The sequence below is a fragment of the Aulonocara sp. 'chitande type north' Nkhata Bay genome, linkage group LG5, assembly GCF_057382095.1.
Source record: "Aulonocara sp. 'chitande type north' Nkhata Bay isolate Kocher_YH1m ecotype deep benthic linkage group LG5, A_spYH_male_GT1.1, whole genome shotgun sequence".
Classification (NCBI taxonomy): domain Eukaryota; kingdom Metazoa; phylum Chordata; class Actinopteri; order Cichliformes; family Cichlidae; genus Aulonocara; species Aulonocara sp. 'chitande type north' Nkhata Bay.
The window spans coordinates 24,015,696-24,028,941 of record NC_141348.1 but is presented as its reverse complement, the minus strand read 5'-3'; the positions used below and the strand labels follow the sequence as shown (position 1 = coordinate 24,028,941).

At 41.0% G+C, this 13,246-nt stretch overlaps 1 protein-coding gene across 2 annotated transcripts in view; it reads left to right on the top strand.

Annotated features, from left to right (window-relative positions):
- The first annotated feature begins 10,363 nt into the window (after positions 1-10,363).
- Positions 10,364-13,246, top strand: part of LOC147330620 (sodium-coupled neutral amino acid transporter 3-like) — a 34,660-nt gene continuing 31,777 nt past the window's right edge. For both annotated transcript variants that reach the window (XM_086292329.1, XM_086292328.1), the window contains exon 1: positions 10,364-10,833. The gene's annotated coding sequence lies outside the window, so the exon portion shown is untranslated. The remainder of the gene's footprint in view (positions 10,834-13,246) is intronic.

Genomic DNA, 13,246 nt, shown 5'->3' with positions numbered 1-13,246 from the left:
GACCCACTTTCAGCCAAGCTTTAGCTGTCAGACAGATTGCCTCACATCTGACCCTAAAATACAGAGAGGTTTGTATTGACTTAGGGACAGAGACATGCCCATGTCCAGTGGCTACAAAAAAAGCCCAAATCACCCCCCGCCTCCATCACCGTGCTGACAGTTGCTATGAGGTGTTTGTGCTTGATTTTGATCAAATATGGAACTGTGCATTAATTATGTCCAGATCTGTCCAGAGGACTTTGTTCTAGAAATCTTCTGGTAATCTTGTAAACCTAAACTGTGCTGCAATATTCTTTATAGTAAAATAAAAAATAGTTCTAACCTTAGCTGTAACCGAAGCCCCAGAGCCTTCCTTTAAACCTAGATTTAACATTTAATAGTAAAATATAAAGATTTACATTTGAGGTTTTAGGTCCCATGATGAAGAAGTCACGTCCTCATAATGTGACTCTATAATCTGATTTGGGTTTAACTGGACCACGAACACAAGTTATGTGTTAATACACACACACACGAACAATGGTTAGCCAGCCTAGGTACTCATGCCCCCCTACGGCCTAGTATATTGTTATGAAGTTTGAAGGCGGCCCATAAAAAATTGTGAGTAACAGAAGTTTTTACTGACTTTGACATTCTGTGTGACCTTGACTGTGACCCGATGTTCACCACAGTGAAATCAGCTCAAGCTCTTATTGTTATCTACTATCACACAAAATTTGAACATGATATCTTAAAAACTGTGGCTGTTAGACTGCAAACAAACAGATATAGCCTAAACTTTGGAGCTCTCGCGTGAGATATTTTTTAAAATTATTTTGCAGAACGAAGCTTGTTTATTTTGCCTAAATTGTCATATTATAATTTGTTGTAAGCGGGGAATGCTTTCAGAATGCTTTGAGGCAGTTTGTTTGTTGTCAGCAAACAAGAATTGAACCGATTGTGTTCCAAGTCCCCACAGATGCTATCGTCGTTTTAGTGGTTTACAGTGTTTGCTCTAGCTGACAGATGCTCCAGTGTTGACTGCATGTTGCACCACGAGCAAAAGTTATGTGCATGTGTAGTAAGGGTGTCAATATTTGTTCAATTGCTGAGTGTAGCAGTCGTCCCCTGAGGCTGTAGTGTCTGGAGCACAGGGGCTTGCATTGAGAAGTGATTGAGATCTTATCACAGTGAAACCTCAGCTTGCAAAAAATACTACACTGAATCAACAACTTGTCCATTCACAAACACCCCAAGAGACGTATTAATGCAGGCTAAACATTTCTGGCAACCAGTCTAAGCTTACGAGTGCAGCCTGAGCAAAGACCTTCTCTAGGAGTGACCTGATGTTGTGTAAAGCTTTACTGGTGGATAAAAAAAATGCCAGAAAAGTAAAATTAATAGAGTTAATCATTGAATTTAATCTCTATTAAGACAAATATCGCCTTATTAGGAAAACTATTTGTATTAATGAGCTTCTCTGTTGAATAAATTGGAAACCATCCTTCAATCAGCTATACATATTTATTCTTATATAATTCAGCTATTCATTCATATTTATGAGGGGAAATAAATCTAATTTCACTAATTAAACCAGCATGAATGTCCATGAATGAACTTTGCAAGCCTTCAAGGAATAAAAAGTAAATAAATAAAATAAATGAAGATCACAACTGCAGCTTTCTCTGAAGTTTCCAAACCATGCACATTGGATAGGTGTCAAACATAGAGAAGAGGCGCCTCTTCTCTATGTTTGACACCCCTGATATAATCTATAACTTTATTAACTCACAGTTTTTCAGCATTAGGAAAACATTTCTCCAACCTCTGTGTTTCTGCCATTTTCTCCCATTTCTGCCAGTTTCAAGCCACCTAGAAGTCATCCTCCAAATTATTAATAGTTATTCACTTTATGTACCTGTGGGATTTAGTCTGTAAGTGGAAATTAAACATTTCTTAGAGTTTTCTGCATCAGTAAGGTCAAATCTTTGTATTAGTAAGCTTTATTATGAATATGCCCAGTTCTTTGAAGTTTGTCTGATATGTTATTAATCCAAGGGTGGCATACTGGTTAGCACTGTCACCTCACAGGAAGAAGGCCCTGGGCTGGGTGGGGTCCAGTCTTGGGCCTTTCTGTGTGGGGTTTGTTCTCCCTGTGTCTCTGTGGGGTTTCTCTGGGTTCTTCGGCTTCCTCCCAATGTCTAAAGAAATGCACGGGGTTAGATTAGTTTGAGACTCCGAATTGATCATGGGGATGAATAGTTGCCTCCTTGTTTTTGCCCTTCAGCAGATTGGTCCAGGGTGTACTCCACTTTCTGCACATTGACAGATGGGTCAGGCTTCACCCCCTGGCTAGAAAATGGATGTTTTTATTTAGTTTACAAAAATGACAGTCCATAATTCAAGCCTAGGTCTCTGTTTGTTGCAGTGTGGAAGAACTGAATGCTTATGACCTGCTTTTGGAAGTAGCAAAAATCATTTATAATATTAAATATTAATAATAAATATGTTTACCATTTGTTGACTGAGTTGCAAAAAACTATTGAGAACTGCAAACAGAGCTATAGTGAACTGGTCAGTCAGTGGGATTTGGCGAGAGAACAAAGCATGGCACTCATTTTGACCATTTAATTCGGTGCATTAGACTTTGCTGTTTATATGTGTGCGTGTGTGTGTAATAAACAATGCTGTGAAAAAACAGAGTTGTCAGTTTAAACAGGAAAGCTTTGTGTGCCATGTTGTCAGGTGGGTTGTTGGGAAAGCCACACAGGTCCCCAGGACATGCTGTACATTGTCATGTTTGTCTACGGCAGAAGTGTTTTTGTTCCTTTCCTCAGGGATCTAAAAGGAAAGACATCTAAGACTACACTCAGAACAAATGACTTTCAAACAGAAGAACCCACACTGCTAACACGCTCGTCTCATGCAGGCAAGTTGTTCAAGTGTCCAGTCCAGCTGTCCAAACAAAGCACAACTGAATTCAATATCTGAGGAATCCACTAATCCACACAATAGCTTAGAATAAGATAATACATTTATTTGGCAGCATTCATAAAATGTGTTATTTCATATTATTTGTTTCCTTGGGAATGTTTTGGATTTTTCCCCCAAAATGGATTTGATAACCTCTCTTTAGATATTGTCACGAACCGGGCCATACGGTCATGACAAAGAAAACCCCAGACATGGTTAGGAATGTGTTCCAAGCTGCTTTATTATTTTAAAACAAATAAAACAGAAAAGAAACCCTACTGTCAAAATCAAACAGTGGTGTGTGAAGGAATGGATGAGTGGAAGATGATGCGTGTAATAGTGTCAAAAGCAAAAAACCAAACCTAACGCAGCCAGAGTCCAACCTGGTGTCTCAGAGCCAACCTAAACTATGCCCTAAAGGCTTTTTATATAGAGTCCTGACACGCTGGCCCAGGTGCTGCCAGTGTCACTGATTGTAGACGGGAACCCCGCCTCTCCAATGCCTGCAAACAAGACACACACGAGCCAAAAGGAAGGCAGGGTGCAGTGGGTCGTCACAATATATTGAGTCTGAGTGTTATTAACTAAGAAAAAGTAACTTCTTCTTCTTTTAGCTTTTATCTGTTATATTCATTTTGTACAAATATTATGACTGCATTGTGTTGATGATTGCTAATGGATGAATATGTTGTGCAGATACAATCGATTGAGGAGTTTAACAAGTTAATGAAATGAGGTATTCAATCACACAAAGATCATCCCAGCAGAAGATTTTCTGGGACTCACCCCAACAAACATCCTTCTGAGCCTATCATTTTCACTGGCTGTGCCACAGGCTTTTGGTCATTAAAATGATTCTCTCAAACATGCAGCTGGATTGTGTGTAATAAGTTAAGAAATTACTTGACCATATGAACGGTTTGGAGCAAAGTCTGTGTGACATCAGAATTTCTAACTGCATCTCTTTTTAAATCATAATATTAAAAGAAAAAATATTTGGAAAGAGCAAAAAATATTTGTTAAATTTTATTGGTATCATGTATTGGTAATTTGAAAGGCACATTTTTGATCCCCCCCTCTGCTAATGTTTGCTGCCGTCAGTCTTGCACACGGACCCTGTTCCCTGTTTGGGCCTCAGTGTTTCAGCTCCCTCCTGGAAAAAAAACAGACTGTCCTTCAGGGAATTCCTCCTGCAGAGAGGAATAATGCAATGGACATTTCTCTGTCGTGCAGAGCACTGTCTGCAATGCAGGGTCTTTGAAGGATGGGCAGGTGGCCCAAGTATGTGTTTGCATGTGTAGAAGAGGGGACACTCTACAAACTTGTTTTGTAAAAACTTTCTCAGATGATTGAAGTCTTGAGAGAACAACAAACAGCGGTCCTCTGGTATGACAGATGTCTCCTCTTGATAAATGCTTCTGAAATTCTTTGATTATTTTAGCTTCCTGGGCCATTATGTAACATTTACAGCTGGTTTTGAACTGATTACAGCTCTATGATAATATGTATCTATAGATCTGTATCTATGCATGTATGGATGCCTTTCCAAATTGTGATATCAGTTCATATGCAAGTGATGTGTTTGATGATGATGATGATGATGATGATGATGTTTTTACAATGAGGGTAGTATAAGGCCAGATAAAGTGTGCTGTGCTGTTGAGAAACTGGCAACTAGCAAAGCATGTGCACCTGAAGGAATATCTCAAGTTTGCCAGCAGAACAATCTCAGTTTTACTTCCTTTGGTGGATTTTTAGTGCACATCCTCCTACCTTACTCCATGTTAACTATTCTACATGTGCCTATAGTCAAATACAAAACTGGTAAAATAGAAAAGCATATGCCAATTTCTCTGGATTCAGTACTGTCAAAGATTTTAGCCCAAATTTGTTCAGATGGGCTTCAAGAATATAAATCAACCACAGACAGTCAGCTGGGTTCTAAAAATAAACACGACAGCGATTTGTGCATATACAATCTGAAGGGGGTTGTTTAAAAAATATAACAGACAAAAACTAAACTATATTTATGTGCTTCTTCTCTGCTACCTCCAGCTCCATCTCCTGGGTTCTTGCCATTGCCACCTTCACTACCTCTGCTCCTTACATCTTCACCTTTTCTACCTGTCTCTCTCTCATTCACACTCGTATTCTGTCTTGCTTCTGCTGACCTTCATTTCTCTTATCTTGCAAATTCATACCTCCACCTCCCCAGGCTCTCATCCACCTGCTCTCTACTCTCACTACATATCACAATGTCATCAGTAAAAATCATAGTCCACGGAGACTCCTGCCTGACCTCATCTGCCAACCTGTCCATCACCGCTGCAAACAAGAAGGGGCTCAGAATAGATCCCTGATGTATGTCCAACCCCACCTCGAACTCATCTGTCACACCTACCACACACCTCACGCAGTACCACGGTTCCTCTCTTAGATATCCGTGTCGCATCATCAGTAACGATCTCTTTCTGTAGATGATGACGACGTGCAGCGACACTGCATGCACAAACATGTGAAGCTGGCATCCACAATAGCTCCTTTTAGAGCCCGATGTGCTCCACTACATACAGCACATGCACTTACAGTAAAAAGCTTCAGGTGGCATATAATGATGCATTCAGGATCTTGCTCAAGCTTCCAAGACAAATAAGTGCAAACCAAATGTTTGTGATGACCTTTCATGCCATGCTTAGAAATTTTATGCAAAAATTTAGGTGCTGATTAATTAATTCTGAAAATGTGGTCATAATATTCTTAACTGTACCTACTTTAGGTAACACAAGATATTCCTCCTACTTCTGGAAACATTGGAACATTTGCTTAATCATCACTGATGATTGTCTTTTTGTTGTTGTTGTTGTTGTGTTTTCCTGTTTTTCTTTTTCTTTTACATTAAAAATGGACTATGATGTCTGAAACAACGTTTTAGTACAGCAAGTTTTGGCACAACAGTCAGTTCTACCCACAACATCTGCTCTGTTCATCAGCATTTGTTCATCTTTTACTGGGAATGTAAATAATGCAAGATTTAAGCTTCACTGAGCACTTCAAAATGAGCAACTCTGCATTAAAATGTGTCAGCGAGCTTTTTCTTATTACATAAATTGATCCTTAAGGGAAATCGCTGCTTTTAAATTGCAGTAAAAATAGTTATCTAGTTGAATGACTGCTGCCATATTTGATGTGGATCATATTTTCTCTTCCTTCTTATTTACTTTCTTCATGTAAATCAACTTGAGCTGGCATGTAATCCGCTTTAACACCTACACACTGACTCATGCCTGTAGCCCCCAAAGCCCGATGTGAAGTGTTGCCAGTGTTAGCTGATGTTCACACAGCAGAAATATGAATCATCGTCACACTCGATTCACTTGATCTACTAGACGGCCTATAGTCCCACATACAGAATCATCTCACCGAAACTGACTCTCAGGTAATTGCATAACCGCATCATTTCCACAGCAATGGCCGGTTATTGCTCATCCACGAGTTGGCCATGTTTCAGGGATAATCATACAGTGACTGGCAACTCTCTCCCAAAGGATAAATGCATCAGTAGACTGATCTTAATTGTCTTTGATTGCAACATCTTTCAATCCTGCAAAGTTAACTGAATGGGTTTACTGGTCTGTGATGAGATGTTTTCTCCCTGTTTCTCCTAATTATGAAGATGGTGGGGCCCGTGGTGCTGTGGAGGATTGACAGGAGGCAAAAAATGAAAAAATGAAAAATCTTGCTCCAGACTTGTGAGGAAAGCTCCTTGTAAAATACTCGATGTCTCAGTCTCAATGTGCCTTATTTTTTTCTGTTCTGTGACTTTAAAGTCTAAATCTGTTACTCCAGTTACCAAAGTCATGAGCTGATATACGTCAAACATGTTTCTCCTGACCTCTCAGTACTCCCAGACGCCCATTGTTTTCATAAATCCCCTCAAAGCTGTTCACAAGGCTGCACTGCTTTGTTTCTCTGTTGCAAAATGTACAAAGATGTGTGTGTGTTTTTCCTCTTTTTTCTTTCTTTTCTTTTTTTTTCTTTTTGACAAAATGATTAGGAATTTAAAACAAACAAACAAAAAATTCTGAAAACACCCTTTAACCTTTTAAACATATGCTTCTGCCCAGCAATTCACCTTCAACATCACTTGTCCAATACAGGCATTTTCCCTCCCCTATGACGTCTTATAATTTAAAATAAATCCACCTAGCAGACACATTCATGCTAATATTTCCAAAGAACATGCATTAAAAGCAGAAATTAAATGGTTGACTATAGAATTAGTGCATGGCTTCTTGGTCAGAGCTGTTTCTTCTGACCTGTATTAGTCTCATGATCCCCCAGTCCTCCCAGGTCCTGACTCACCTTCTGTATGTCTCCCCCCTATATGCTCTACTCTGTTTGTGTCTGTGTGGGCTTGTGTGTGGGCTAATGGTGCTTACCTCCTCACAGCTATGGGTATGGTTGCCCTAGTTTCTCCTGGCACACCCGATTTCCACTTCTACTTGCCTACAGTATATGACCTTGGTCCTCCTCTTCTTGCTGGGTTGTTGACACTAAGATCTCCTGGTGATTGAAGCTTGTTTTCTCGTTGCTCAGTAATTCTATTCATTTCCCATATTGACTCTCCTCTGCTGCAGATTTTGAATTGGTTGTGCCAGTCTGCCTTACCTGTGTAAGATTGTTACAATCCTGGGTCTTTTGACCCAGCGTTTTGAGTTTTAGTCTATTTTGATGTTTATGGTTTATGTTTAAGTTCATTAGGTTATCTAAGTTCATTTGTTTATTAGATTCCCCTCGTGATTTCTACCCCTGTGGTAAGTCTCCCTTGTCCTTTATGTGTTTCATGTCTGCGTGTCTTTTGTTGTCAAGTTCATGTAGTCATGTTTTATTTTGGAGAGGTCCTGGTTTGTTTATGGTTATTGTGGTTATAGTTCTTAGGTTTTGTTATATGGCTTCCTGTATTGCATGTTGTGCTTGCGTGGTGTCTTTCTGTCCCATGTTTCAGGTCCCTATGTTCTGTCTCCCCAGTCTGTTAAGTTTACATGTCTAGAGTTCAGTCAGTGTTTTTCCTGTTTTACTTTGAAGGTCCATGTCTCATGTCAGTGTTTCTAGTTTTGCTTCCCTTGTCTTGTCCAGCCTGATTACTCCCAGCTGTGCTCTCCTTCAGTGTCTCATTTTCCTCGTTGTTCCTCAGTGTATTTAAGCCCTGTGTTTCTCTTTGTCAGTGTTGTAGTCTCCCTCATAGCTGTGATGTACCCTGGCTTTGATTTTCCCTGTCTCTCCTTGTGCTGTAGTTTTCCCAGTTTAGACTTGTGTCCCACCACGCCAGCAATAAAGCTGTGTTTTTTTAGTTTACTTTTCATCTCTGCAAGTTTGCGTTTGGGTCCTTCTCTTACCTGCACACAGCCGTTTTGTGACAGAAACCTCCCTGACCACATGAAGAAAGAGTCATCTGGATTCAAACATGTGAAATCTGAGTAGTAGTATTCAGTCCTGTGAGCAAACTGTGACAGCTCCATAGTTTAAAAGCAGAATCTGATTAAGCTCCTTCTATTGTACTGTAATCTCGCTAATTGGAAAATACACTTTATTTGATTATTATTGTTATTGTGAAAAAACTACCATGTTAGTCTGTGTGATGTTTGTTGGTGTCTGAGCCAGAACAACAATTTGTTGATCCAAGTTCACCTGTGAACTTTGGCCAGAGAGACAAAAGAATGCAGGCAGCCAGAAGATATTCTTATTTGCTTTTTGATGGGAGCTTTTCTGCCAACAAAACAAGTTATCTTCAAGCCAAATGCAAATAACTGCAACCTATCAATTCATATGCATCTCAAGTATTTAAGCTGAAAGATTTTAGACTGCAAATGACATCTGAGCATAGCTGGTAGTAACCACATGCTTAGTCAGTGCTGATTGAAAGGATGCCCGTGGAATACTGTCTCCAAAACTTGTTTAAAGCTCTGGATGTAGCTGTGGAGGTTGAGCAGCAGCGAATTGGAAGGTTGGTGGTTCGATCCCTGGCTGCTCCAATTTCCAGGTGGCATGCCTAAGTATTCTTGGGTGAGACACTGAACCCCAACTTGCTCTTCGACGTGTTCATTGGAGTGTGAATGTTAAATAGAAAGCAGTTAGTTGTAGAAAATGCTTGTGTGAATGAGACATGTTGTAAAAGTGCTTTCAGTGCTCAAGCTAAAAAGTGTCAAGTAAGAACCAGTCCATTTCCTGCTCTGCTGTGTTTGTTACCAATTTCAGTGCAGCTATTTAATGACTTACCTTATAATTAACCATGTAGTTGCTCTCTCTGTTCGGATTGGCTGAGCTGAATTAATTACTGTCATACTTTTGGATTAATTTCATTAGTACCTCTTCTCAGTGCTCATCTAACATGTGAAACAAACCTTTGGCACAAGCAGTTTCTATGGTTACACCTCGCTCTCGGAGCACTGCGTGCACTTCATCTTGTTAGCAGACAGATAAGGTGAGGCAAGGTGAGACCACATCCTTAAAAGAAGGAAGAACAGAGGGAGCTAAATGAATTGCTGTCCCTCTGGAATCATTGGCTGCATCTCCTTTGCATCCACTGCCTCCTCATTAGTTAATATACTAGCCCCTCATTTATGGGAAAGGGAACCAATAAAAGACAGTTCTCTGGAGTTCAACCACACATTAAAGCATATACATTGATGCACACACTCATGGGGTTCCCTCTTTGATGTACCATAGCATACATCTGTTGCGCTCCTCTGCTGACCTTCTGGGATCCACAAGCCACTTTCTCAGCATCTCTGGCCCTTGCCTCTATGGGTAGCTGTTCCCCACTGGGTTATCCCCAGAGGAGATGCACCGTGGGGTTAAACGTCCTGTCTTTTCCACAAGGTCAGGGCTCAGTGCTGTACAGCTTCAAAGAAAGTGGAGGCTTGCATGGCGTTTATTATGGAGAGACTTTGAAATACATTTAAAGTTTCTAGAAAATTAATATAAATTGCCCATAAATTAGTCATTTTTTCCCAGTAAATCACCAACACACATACAGTCAGAGAAATCCGAGGGAAGAGGCACCTCGTCTAATTTTACCTCAGGTGTGTGTGTGACCTATCCTGTGAACGTGAGCTGGAAGAGGGAGAAAGGAGACGATCCCCGGAGCCGTGTGACATCAAAACGCGCTACTGCCGGTGACCTAGAAATAGCGCTTGCGTCGACCGTGTGCGTAAGCAGCGCTGGTGGCAAATAGTCGAGGATGCTGTTTTACGTTGCTGATGGCGTTTCAAACGGGAGACGCTGCAATTGGTTAAAATTTCATTATATTTTCTTTTGGAGGCAATTAAAGGAGACGCAATTAAATTGAGTAAACAAATCTATGTGTCGGCTCCCTCAGTTCATTCACGATCTCTTTGTCTCACCGCGCGCACGCAGGCACGGTGATGAGAAATGCACGAACATGAAACATAAACCACAACCAACACCGTGTATCCACAACATCTGAATGCCAGCGGGTGTGCCGTTTTAACCCATCTCGTGCTGGTCATCATTTCCGCGCGATTAAAGGTGCGTGCCAAACAGAGCCCAGGAGGAGCACGAGGAGGAGGAGGACGAGCGGGGTGTCTCGCGACCCGGCGCGCTCTCGCAGCATACACAACAAGAATTTGATTTGTGTCGCTGTGCATGCAGTAGGCGGAACCCGAACACTCTTCACATCCCACTTTTGAGAAGATTACGAGAAGAATTAATCGGGAAACACATGACAGAAAGGCAGCCGGGAGGCAAGGCGGTCGGACGTAGCGGGACAGAGGCTGTCAACGCGCAGGCAGGCAGAGGCGAGCGGAGGCAGGATTCGTGTGGAGATATTTGGAGTTGGAGGAGGGCATTGGTACTTCTCTGGTAAGGCAATGGAAATCTGCCGTAACCTTGATTTGTAGCCCTCTCGGTGTGTTAAACTTAGCAACAAGCGTGTTTTCTCACGTTGTAGAGATGAAAATGTTAGACTTGGCTCAGGTAAAAGAAAAACGATGCTCTCTGTGCATGCACATACAGAACATGAATATGCTGCTCGATGACGCTGTTGGGTTCTTTCATTCAAGTAACATGCAACAGACAGATGACATTACTATTGAGATCCTGTGCCACCCTTTGGACTACACAGACTCCCCAAGAAGGCTACTTTCTTCCTCAGGGCTTATCCTCGTAGAACTACAGACATATTCCTCAGGAGACAGATTTTTTTTCCAGCAGCAAAAAATGGGAGAATTTTTATTTTTATTTTTATTTTTAAAGGAGGGTATTCACTTTAAATTCCCTGACTCTATTTTTTAATGGCCACTGCAAACTTAAAGCCCAACTAAACTCTACACTGATTATTTTTCTATTTTTATTGCATATATATGGCGCTCAGGATTAGGAATTGCGTTTTAATGCCTTCGATTTTAGTGACTAGGTTGGATTTGACTGGTTCTGGCTGTTTAATCTGGATGTGTGTTATATATTTCAGTCAAACTTGCAAGGCATCCACAGCTGGCTCACACTGTCACAGTGTGGCTACAGGTGCCATCTGGTCCTGGTGTTTGGTGATCTTTGCCAGCCTGAGTGGCATAATTAACACTTCTGAGGAGGAAGTGGGGAAACAGAGAATGCTGCACATCATGTGCATATATGCAGTAATAACTCTGTATCTGATGTTTTTGGGCTGTGCTACACATGTGCATGACCTCTGTTTGTTTAACATGATATGGATACTTTCTATCATGCGTGCACAGAATGATATTAAGGATATGCATTAATCCATACTATAAGCGTTTGTGTAAAAAATTCTAATAACTCAATAGCAGCGGCAGGTTTTCTGGGGTGACCTGCAGGAAAAGTCTTCAGTCATTCTCTCCTCCATGATGAGTCACTTCAGGGGCTTGAGGGCAGCAGGTGAAACTGTGACTGCTGGACTCGGCAGGCTGGAGCGGGCTGTCAAGAGCTCATGTGTAGCCTACTTGGCCACTGATGTTACAATTGACTGACTCCTCTTTCTGGTCCATGTGAGGGCAGTCTCCCACCCCATCCCAGAATTAAATCACACTGTTGACAGATTGATCCAGCCCCTGGTGACATTGTGTGTGCTGAGCTTTTGAGCTGCTGTGTGATTAAAAACCTCCATTTGACTTGGTCAGATTGTATTTGTGTGCGTGTAAGCACATGCACGTGTGCACATACATGCATACAGCACTGATGATTGAAATGGAGGTTAAAAAGACTCTGTGATGTAAATGTCACTGCCCCTCAGATTGACTATAAAATACATCGATTGAGAAGACAAATGTGAAAGAATGAGGAGCGCCGCGTAAATGTGTTCGTGGCCTCCGTTCACACCTCTAAATGGTCCTCTACTGTAAAGTGATTCAAGTGTCCATCAATATTTGTGTTTCTTGTCTTTCAAACTCCAGTTATTGAATCAGAGATGTTGACGACTCCTTCACCGCCCTCTTTTTCTCTCCATTATTAGATCAGATGCAGACACAGGACTTTACGAAGTTCTTGTTTAATATGATCAAAGCTCTGCGTCTGTGAGAAGTATATTCAGATCCTGGAGAAGTATTGGTTTACGTGTGCAAGAATGAAAAGAAAACATGGAGGGATTTCTCAGTCTTAGAAGGCAATGTAGTTCACCGTGAGAAGAAAGCAGCACCCTGCGGTGACTTTGTCAATAGTATTAAACTATGAAAGGACCTGAGCCACTGTCTGGTCTTGAGAGATTTGATTTTGGTCTTAAAGAAAGGGATAAACTAAAGAATTTGCTTAACCCTTTCCCCTCCACAGTCACAAATAGATATTCATTTTGCCTTTTAATGATCAGTTCTGTATTTTGTGAGTTTCATGGGTTTATTCTTGGTAAAATGATGGGATATAACAGCTTTGTTGTGTTTTGAGTGCACATGCTTTACACTGGAACTTCTCACCTTACTGACTACAAATGTACATCAGATATACCATTTGTCTATAGTTAATATTAGTTCTCATTATAGTATGTAGACTTGCATTCATAGACAAGGAGGTCCTGTGGTTAAGGTGTCATCAGTCACGGCATTACTGCATTTTCAAAGTGCAGACAGGTTTATTGAAAACTACCTGCACATGTCCTGAAGGGTATTTTAGATGATTTACAGCTTGCATAAGGTCAGACCACTTGGGATAAATGCCAGCCCAATAGATGAGCTCTAAGAAGGGAAAAATAATTATACCAAACTAAGTAATTAAGAGTGGATTGAGAAGAGTCTAAACCAATGCCTCATACGAGACACTGCCAGTTTAA